Source organism: Podarcis tiliguerta, assembly GCF_965153285.1.
Source record: "Podarcis tiliguerta genome assembly, chromosome: 4".
NCBI classification, from domain to species: domain Eukaryota; kingdom Metazoa; phylum Chordata; class Lepidosauria; order Squamata; family Lacertidae; genus Podarcis; species Podarcis tiliguerta.
Window position 1 is genome coordinate 99203961 of NC_139537.1, and position 9165 is coordinate 99213125.

General features: G+C 43.2%; 1 long non-coding RNA gene across 1 annotated transcript; it reads left to right on the forward strand.

Annotated features, from left to right (window-relative positions):
* Positions 1–1430: 1430 nt before the first annotated feature.
* On the forward strand, positions 1431–8718 carry LOC310675416. The gene is made up of 3 exons (XR_014510128.1): positions 1431–1508; positions 3070–3499; positions 8138–8718. It is a non-coding gene; the product is annotated as an uncharacterized lncRNA (long non-coding RNA).
* The last annotated feature ends 447 nt before the right edge of the window (positions 8719–9165 follow it).

Genomic DNA, 9165 nt, shown 5'->3' on the forward strand with positions numbered 1-9165 from the left:
GCATGGGTCTGGTTCACCTTTGCATGCTCATCATTGTAATACCATTCATGTGTGAATGAAACTAAGTTCATATGTTGGGACTCCACAGAGTGCAGCAGCAGACACCCTGTACTACCCTCAAGTAAGAACAGAAACACTGCCAATCAGTGTCCCCAATTCAATCCATCTTTGACATTCTGGTCATCTATCAGATCAGTTGCTACTGAGAGGTCCAGAAGTATGGGCAGAGTGCTATGTCAAGTAAGATTGTCATCTGGGCCATCTACAGAGGCTTCTGTCCCAACCTACAGGTATGGGTTCAGATAATCTCATTCAGGAATTATAGTGCTCTGTATTCTCAGTTTCTTTGTTTGTTTTTTAAGATTGGCATTCACCTTCTTTTAAAAGTGTCTGTGCAATCCTGCATTTATGGTAGATTTATTCAACATTGCTCTTAAAGATATGTAAGTGCCCAGGCCAGGTGCATTGTGTGACCCATGAAAGCAGCAAAATAACAAGACTGTACGACATTGGTGGGATAAAATCAGGCCAAACGTTTATTGACAGCAGCAGGCGGGGGGAGGGTTGGCATGGCATTGGGTCCCAGGATCCAGTTCATCATTCCATAAGCCCCATGTTGATGGAATGGATCTGCTGGGTTTGGACCACTCCAAACCTGTATGTCAAGAGTCGGCCAGTGTTGAACCTTGTCGTGGTGCAAGCCAAACAAGCAAGGTCTCACTGGGCAACCAGGGTGCAGATTCCAGCCAGGCAGATGCTCTAATACAGAGCTTGGGGGTGTCGTGGTCAATCCTCCCCTCAGAGTCCATATGGGGCCCCCTATACCCTTCTGATCCTGCCCAATACCCTTATACAAACAATGTTCCTTGCCTAACAATGAAGGCCATAAATTCACTGGGGTAAAGGTGAGGAAAAACCCCAACCAAGTGCCCATCAAGTTGAGAGGGAAAAAAATCTGTTTCCAGACCTGTCCACCAATGACCCAAAATTGCTCATTGATGGTCCCAGCGCCGCCGGGCAAAGACATACTGCACTTATTGGGCACAGAATGAGGCTTAAGTGGTATACAAATGCTTTAAATTAAATACATATGCATAAATCACAGATTTTTGATATTTACTGTGGCTTCCACTAAGAAACAACTTCTTATGACAGACCCTCCAAGTGTCCCTATTTTCCAGGGACAGCCCCAGATTTACAGAAGCCATCCTGGTTTCTGATTTGATCCTGGAAAGTCCCACTTTTCCCTAGGATGTCCCTATTTTTATCAGCGAAATATTGGAGGGTATGGAGTTATGTGAGCCCTGAGCCAAGGAGATAAGTAACTATACAACCTTCATAAGACATCTGAAGGCAGCCTAGTATTGGAAAGTTTTTATCTTTAATGTTTTATTATGTTTTTATGTATGTTGGAAGCTGCCCGGAGTGGCTGGGGCAACCCAGTCAGATGATGAATGTTGCTGAGGATGGAGTACGACATCCTCTTTTCATCAGAGAAATGTTGGAGGGTAAGCTATGAATCCAGTTAAACTGCTTATTTTGATATTTAGGATAAAAGCATTATAGAGGTTCATTGACTTCAATCAGTCATTTTCAGGGGCGGCACATCCCATTTCGCTGCCTGAGGTGAAATGAGAAGGTGCCTCCCCACCTAATCCTCATTCCTCCCCCACCCGGGTCGTGTGGCAGTGCCTATGAAGCAGCGATAGCAGTGGGTTCTGGTGAGATCTCACAATATTTTCAAGAGCTCCTGTGAGCTCTCACAGAGCTGTTATGAGAGCTCATGGAGTGCATGAGATGTTGCAAGATTTTGATGAGAAGAAGTCACTGCCACTGCTGCCACCCTGGCCATCTTAACAACAGCAGAAAAAACAAACAAACACAAGAACTTCTTGTGATCCGGTGAGTGGCAACTGCATTTGAATGGACATGTCACAGACAAGCAGGGGGTGGGAGGATCTTAATAGCAGACCTGAGTGAAGACTTCAGCTCTTTGTCTTCACAGGTCTGCTCACTGGGCGTATAATAGGGTTTTCAGATCTTGAAGAGCAAAAAAGAGGACAGCCCAAGTCGCTGCCAGCCTGTGCCAGGGAAAGAGGTGTGTGGGCATGGGTGGGGCCACCCCCACCCCCACGTGCCTCTTTCCCTGGCTTGAGATGACAGTGGCTGCAGTCTGCAGAGAAGCAGAAGCACAAGTCAGTCAAGCCTGAGCCCTGCCAGCCCAAGCGGGTGCAGGACCCTGCTTGATCTTTGATGCGATGACCTCACTCTGCTGTAGCGCTTCTGCTTCCAGGGCACAGTGCCCTTCCGAGCATGTGCAGGCCCCCCAACCCACCCACCCCCAAATTTACCCCCCCCCCCAAACTCCAGACATTCAAAAAAGTAAAAATGCCCAGATGGGCCTGTTGGCCCTGGGTTTTCCCCGACATATGGCAACCCTAGCATATAATTCACCACTCTCCCACCCTATGTAGCATATGGCCCTGCCCAAAGGTGGGCAGGCAGATTTTGTGTATGACCATGCTATGGAAATATTATATCACTGCATTCAGGGCCAGGGAGGGATTTACCTGCAGGTACGTTGGGCCCATCGGGAGGGTTTTGAGTACCTTATAGCAATTGTCACCACTTGTTGGTGGATAAGGCATTGAAATGGATTAAGCCATGTGCCCGGGCCCAGAAGCATTATTTTCCCCACAGCCCTGGGAAGCAGATGACCGTCACTACAAATAATAATAATAATAATAATAATAATAATAATAATAATAATAATTTATACTCTGACCATCTGGCTGGGTTTCCCCAGCCACTTTGGGCGGCTCCCAATAGAATATTAAAAACATGATCAAACATCAAACATTAAAAACTTCCCTAAGCAGGGCTGCCTTCAGATGTCTTCTAAAAGTCAGATAGTTGTTTACTTCCTTGACATCTGGTGGGAGGGCGTTCCACGGGATGGGCGCCACTTCCGAGAAGGCCCTCTGCCTTGTTAGCTCTTCATTCACCACAGTACTTTAACAGAACAGGATAAGATTCAATGGCCCATCTAATCTAGAATCTTGTTTTCAGCTGTAACCAGCCAAATGCTTCTGGGAATCTCACAAAGAGGGTACAAAGGCAGGAAGACTCCATGTTGCTTTCTCCCAGCATCTTGTACTCAAAAGAACTGGTTCCTTTTAACATGGCAGTTCCATTTAGCTATCACAGATAATGTAAATAATACACTTCTACTCCAAGAAACGCAGAAACAGCCGGAGAAACTTAAGCTGTTCATTTAAAGACTGGAAGGAAATTGGCAGTATGTGAAAATCTGGACCTCCTATATTTGTTGAAGACAAAGTTCTGTGGATGTCACAGTGCTCTGAACAGCAGTTTAGAAATGAAGATAAATACCTGTGTCTGGCTTTTCACACCTGGAAATTCCTGCATTGCCTGATGCCAAGATTCAAGGCTTCAAGCAGGCAGCCTAATGAGAAGGCACGCTGTGACAATCTGCTAGGTAAGCTACTGTATGCAGAGCAATTTCATTATTTTTAATGTATGTGCATTGCCTGTGAATACTGAAGGATCCTTTTTACTCCTAACTCATCAAATTCCGATGAAAAAACTACCACAAAAAAGCAAGAAAGAGAAACTCTGAAGGACAGAGACTTTCAATGTTTTAAACATATTTCCCAGAGTAATTGAATTTGACGATAAACATCAGGGACAGCCTTTTTATCCTCAATATTGCCATGCCTCTCTTACAACTTAAATCTTTTCTTTCTTTCTTTCTTTCTTTCTTTCTTTCTTTCTTTCTGGTCTCCTGGAGCTAGTAATCTGCTAATTTCTGTGACATAACAGTAGGGCACTGGAAGTGGTACGAGGAATACTTAACCTCTACCTGGAGTTACACATTAGTTCAATACGTGGTGACACCAAACCATTTCTAGCATGGCATTTGACAGTGTGATGCCTCAGGGGTGTCATCCATAAGCTCAGGATGTACAGTTATTGGTTAGGAATGACTGATTTTGCCAAGTTCCATTCATTTATTTCCCCTTTGGTTCTCTCAGACCCGAGTTCCACTCTTGAATTCCAGTTAAACTAGGGAAATTTCTAAAATTAAATTATAGAATTGGAGAATGCACATTTTCTGCAGCTTTCCATTCTGCAGTACTTCCCTTGCTTCTGTCCTTGTATGTAACTGAAGACAGGCGCTTGCACACTAATAAAACATTGCAAAAACAGAGCAACATTAAAATGTTAATATGTATAATTGCATCCAATTTCACCTAGTTAAGGAAGAGTGCTTGTATTTAGTTGAGTGAAAACCCATTCAACTATATAGACATACTACATATGGGACGTGGGTGGTGCTGTGGTCTAAACCACAGAGCCTAGGGCTTGCCGATCAGAAGGTCGGTGGTTTGAATCCCTGTGACGGGGTGAGCTCCCGTTGCTTGGTCCCTACTCCTGCTAACCTAGCAGTTCAAAAGCACATCAAAGTCCCAGCGGGAAGGTAAACGGCGTTTCTGTGCGCTGCTCTGGTTTGCCAGAAGTGGCTTAGTCCTGCTGGCCACGTGACCCGGAAAAACTGTCTGTGGACAAATGTCGGTTCCATCGACCAGTAAAGTGAGATGAGCACCGCAATCCTGAGTCGTCGCGACTGGACTTAAATGTCAGGGGTCCTTTACCTTTACCTTTACATATTCAGACTGAATTAGGTTGTTAATTCAGTAGTTAATTTCAAGCAATAGAGCTAGGACAGTGGGTGGCAGTCTATGTGTATTTTCAAGATTTTGAATTCTGACCTCAGTGAAGAGGCTTTTACTGTTGCACATAGTTAAGCACAGGACTGGCCCAAGCCATTTTGCTGCCCAGGGCGAAAGACAAGCTGGTGCATTCCTCATACTGTGCACAAAATCTGACTAGACTTGTAGCTGAATTCAGCACTCATGATAGAATAGAATCCTCCACTGCACCCTAGGACTGTAAGCAGCTAAGACCTCATGGCACACATTCCTAGCCACTATATGCCCCACAAAATTTTCCACCTGAGGCAGCTGCCTCACTCTGAATCTTGGAAGGGCCAGCTCTGGTTAAGCATAAAGGTAAAGGGACACCTGACTGTTAGGTCCAGTCGTGACCGACTCTCATCTCGCTTTATTGGCCGAGGGAGTAGGCGTACAGCTTCCGGGTCATGTGGCCAGCATGACTAAGCCACTTCTGGTGAACCAGTGCACGGAAATGCCATTTACCTTCCCGCCGGAGTGGTACCTATTTATCTACTTGCACTTTGACATGCTTTCGAACTGCTAGGTTGGCAGGAGCAGGGACCGAGCAACGGGAGCTCACCCTGTCGTGGGGATTTGAACCGCCGACCTTCTGATCAGCAAGTCCTAGGCTCTGTGGTTTTGAGAAGAGAAGACTCCCTGGAAAAGACCCTGATGTTGGGAAAGATGGAGGGCACAGGGAGAAAGGGACGACAGAGGATGAGATGGTTGGATAGTGTTCTCGAAGCTACCAGCATGAGTTTGACCAAACTGCGGGAGGCAGTGGAAGACAGGAGTGCCTGGCATGCTCTGGTCCATGGGGTCACGAAGAGTCGGACACGGCTAAATGACTAAACAACAACAACAAGGCTCTGTGGTTTAACCCACAGCTCCACCCACGTCCCTCTGGTTAAACATACCCATAGCCTATTTTGCACCAGATCATGGTAAAGCTATTCTGAAAATCTATTCCTTCAGCCTAAGGGTTTGTGGGTGTTGAGGTGTGGGTGTGAAAGGACCTAGCATGATCTTTTCACTGACTTACCGGTACTTGGTTTAAGATGTGTAGGGATTTCCTTCAAACATATGACTAGCTGTCTTGAAATGATGCATCTAGATTTCAGGTCACAAACAAACATTTTTTTCAGGAGAAAACATGTAGAAGAACAGAGAGTTTAATACAGTTTTGATTTTCTGTTAAATGAACTTATGTTCAGATACAGTTTTAACTGTACTTATGCTAATGATTGCTAAAATATTTTCATGGGATGTGTGAAGCAGATACAGGGGGGAAAGTGTTGAATTTGAAAATCTCTTTTTGAAGTGTTTGAGTGAAAAACACAAGGAAAAAAATACTTTTCTATGTTCAAAGCATCCATCTTCAAATTACTGCACAGTTGAGGTTGTCATTAATCAGTGTATCTAGATAGCTTGTCATGTTTTATTACTTAAACCATCTGCAATAAATGTCACTCCATTCAACTGTAACATCAAAGTTTTATCTGGCACTTTTAAAAGGATGCTGTACCTTTAAAAAATGAGAAGTGAACACATGAAGAACAAAAACCTGCCAGTTCACTGCAGAGATTTGTGTTCTGTGCAGATCCTTAATGATCTGCATGACCACAGTAGTTGCTTTATATCTAATTCTGCACTAATAAGTGTGAACTCACAGATGGATCAGAAGATTGCAATGTTAATTCCAAGGAAGATCCTGTCACATTGCACTGGAATTTAATTTAAGGAAGGATTATACATGGATTAACTGTCCTATTAAGAAGCCCAATCCCAAATTTATGTGTCCTTTATCTCTAGTATGAGGTTATATTTCTTCATTAACATCACAAGTGATGAATCAAGAGATACAGATATTAGATACATCACATTTTAATATCATCCAGATGCATCTATATTTGGTTATAGATATTTTATTTTTAAAAAACTTTTATAAATGAATAATATATCAGCTGGATATCAAGAGAAGTATTAGCCTTTTACTTTATACATGTGCGCATTGACTGTGGCACTGTGAGAAGGCAATGGAGAGGCACCTTGGTGAGAACCACTTAATTCACAATGACTAGGGAAAGGGGATGCTAACAACAATCCAAGTATCAAGGTGTTTGTTGACGCTTTCTGGGTAGTCAATAGAGGCTTAAATCAGGTTTATTTTTATAGCAGTGGGACAACCTTGTCTTTAAGACCCAACCTAGATGTGCTAATGGCAGACCTATCACTCTAACCAAGAGTCTCTTGCAATCATGATTCAAGTATGGATTGTTTTTCTCAGTTCATCATTGTCTTGAGCTCACTGATGGATAAAGATGAAAAATAAATTTAACAAACCGTAGAATTGTAGAGTTGGAAGGATCCCTGAGGGTCATCTAGTCCCACTCCCTGCAATGCAGGAAAAATACCAATAAATAGTAGTGTCAAGGGGCATTTCCTAATGTTTTTTTTTGCTTTAGTTTTGTTGTATTTCTGTATTTATACCCAAATATGACCTTCTGTAATAATTGCTTGTTAGTTTGGTAGCTCATCTGATTTGATCATTTTATCTTTTTGCACTTTTAATAATTAAACTGTGTGAGTTTGTGCACACACATTTAAATGGGGATGTAATGGTTCTAGGGGTTGCTCGTGCGTAAATTGCCTTTACTCCTGGCTAGGTTGCATGGTTGAACCCTTTCTGTCTGGACAGCCTCAAGTTCCATGGCTGCCTCAGTCGCTGGCAGAATCCGTCAGTGGGCGTTTCTTAAACCGCTTCCAGCATAGAAGCTGTTTGATGCCCAGTCTCCTCCCCCGTTGCCTGCGCGAAAGTTTTCTGCGCAAGGTGGGTGTGGGCAACGGAGTACTAGTACCCTCTCCGCTGGTCTCCTGCGAAGAGTCCTGGAGCCACCTCTCCGATTCCTCCATCTCCTTCCCTTCTCCACTGGTGTTGCACTGATTACCTTCCCCCAGCGGATGGGCTATCCCTCCTCCTACTAGGACCTTCTCCACCATCGTCCGGGAGCCTCCTCTCTGCCTCCCGCTCCGACGGCAGTTCCCTGACAGGGGATGTAGCAAAAGCTCACATGGAGATGTTCTTCTGAGGCTTACTTCTCCATAGTTTACCACTTAACCTCTTCCCCTTTCCCCTCTAAGTGGATCTGATTCCAAAAGTGAGCCTAGCTAGAGAGAAGTGCCAGGGGGCAGGGTTGTGAAGAGATTTATGTTGGTCACAGAGATAGCCCCCCCCCCACCGCCGCCCCTTTTCTCATCAGACTGACCTCACTTACACCTGTTTTATGCATAATTGCGTAAGGCCCACATTTTAAGAGATGGATCTGTCAATGTCACAGCTATTTACTGATTGTATTTATAACAACTCATCTTTCCCCCAGGGACCTGCAATGCCTCATCTAGACCCTGGACAAACCTGCATAGTTGCTGAATAATGGGCTTCAGACCATGACCTGGGCTCACTGCTATCACATTTAATTTGACTTTGAGATATTTAGAATAGAAAATGAGGTTAAATGGAATCTGCAAGCTGACAAGCAGTCAGAATGTAAGTGATTTTACATTTTACTGCCAATATACATTTCCCCCAGAAGTACTGGACTGACCACTGTTGAAAACAGAATGCTGAGCTAGGTGGACTTTGGTCTGCCCAACCATACCTTGCTATATTTTTTATTGTCTTTTGGACCAGATTGTTGGGTAACAATTGTTGGGCACAGGATTTTAATAGCAGTTACAGTGATTTCGTTTGCCCTTGGAGTGATATTAGCTTTGAAACTTGATTTACACGCAGGCATACCAGTAAGTTGAATGTTGATTCACCTATCCTCCCCACCCAAGTAAAAAACACCAACAGGGGGCTCTCTTTCTGTGTGTGTGTGTTTCCAGAATAATTATAAAATCAGTGGGAGGCTGGCTGTTCCTGATGTCCCTGGTGCTTACCAATAGGCAGACTCTACATAAGCATGAAAACCAGTAGAGCATGCATTAGGATGGAAAGAAATTTATTAACATTTGACTTCAATATTGCATTCAATATTTTCAAAACTTCAACGTTTGTTGGGTTTTGGTATGCTTTATTATTATTTTATTGCATTTTCAGCTGTCTTGAATGCTATTGTATGCTGAAAAGGTGAAATGTAAATTATATTAATATTAAAACAAAGAAACAAGTTGTTATATTGTCTTTGCCCCAAGTGTCATTCCTAGGGATCTTGAGATGAGTTTCATTGTATAAAATATTCTAACTGGATCAGCTTCCAAGGAGAATTTGAACTTTTTTTTGCTAAAATAAATAAATAAATATTTATTTCATTAAAAGAACTTATATATTGTCTTACATTTCAAAAGGAACTACCAAGGCTATTCACAAACAAAACAAGAACAAAATATCAGAATAAAGCCAGAT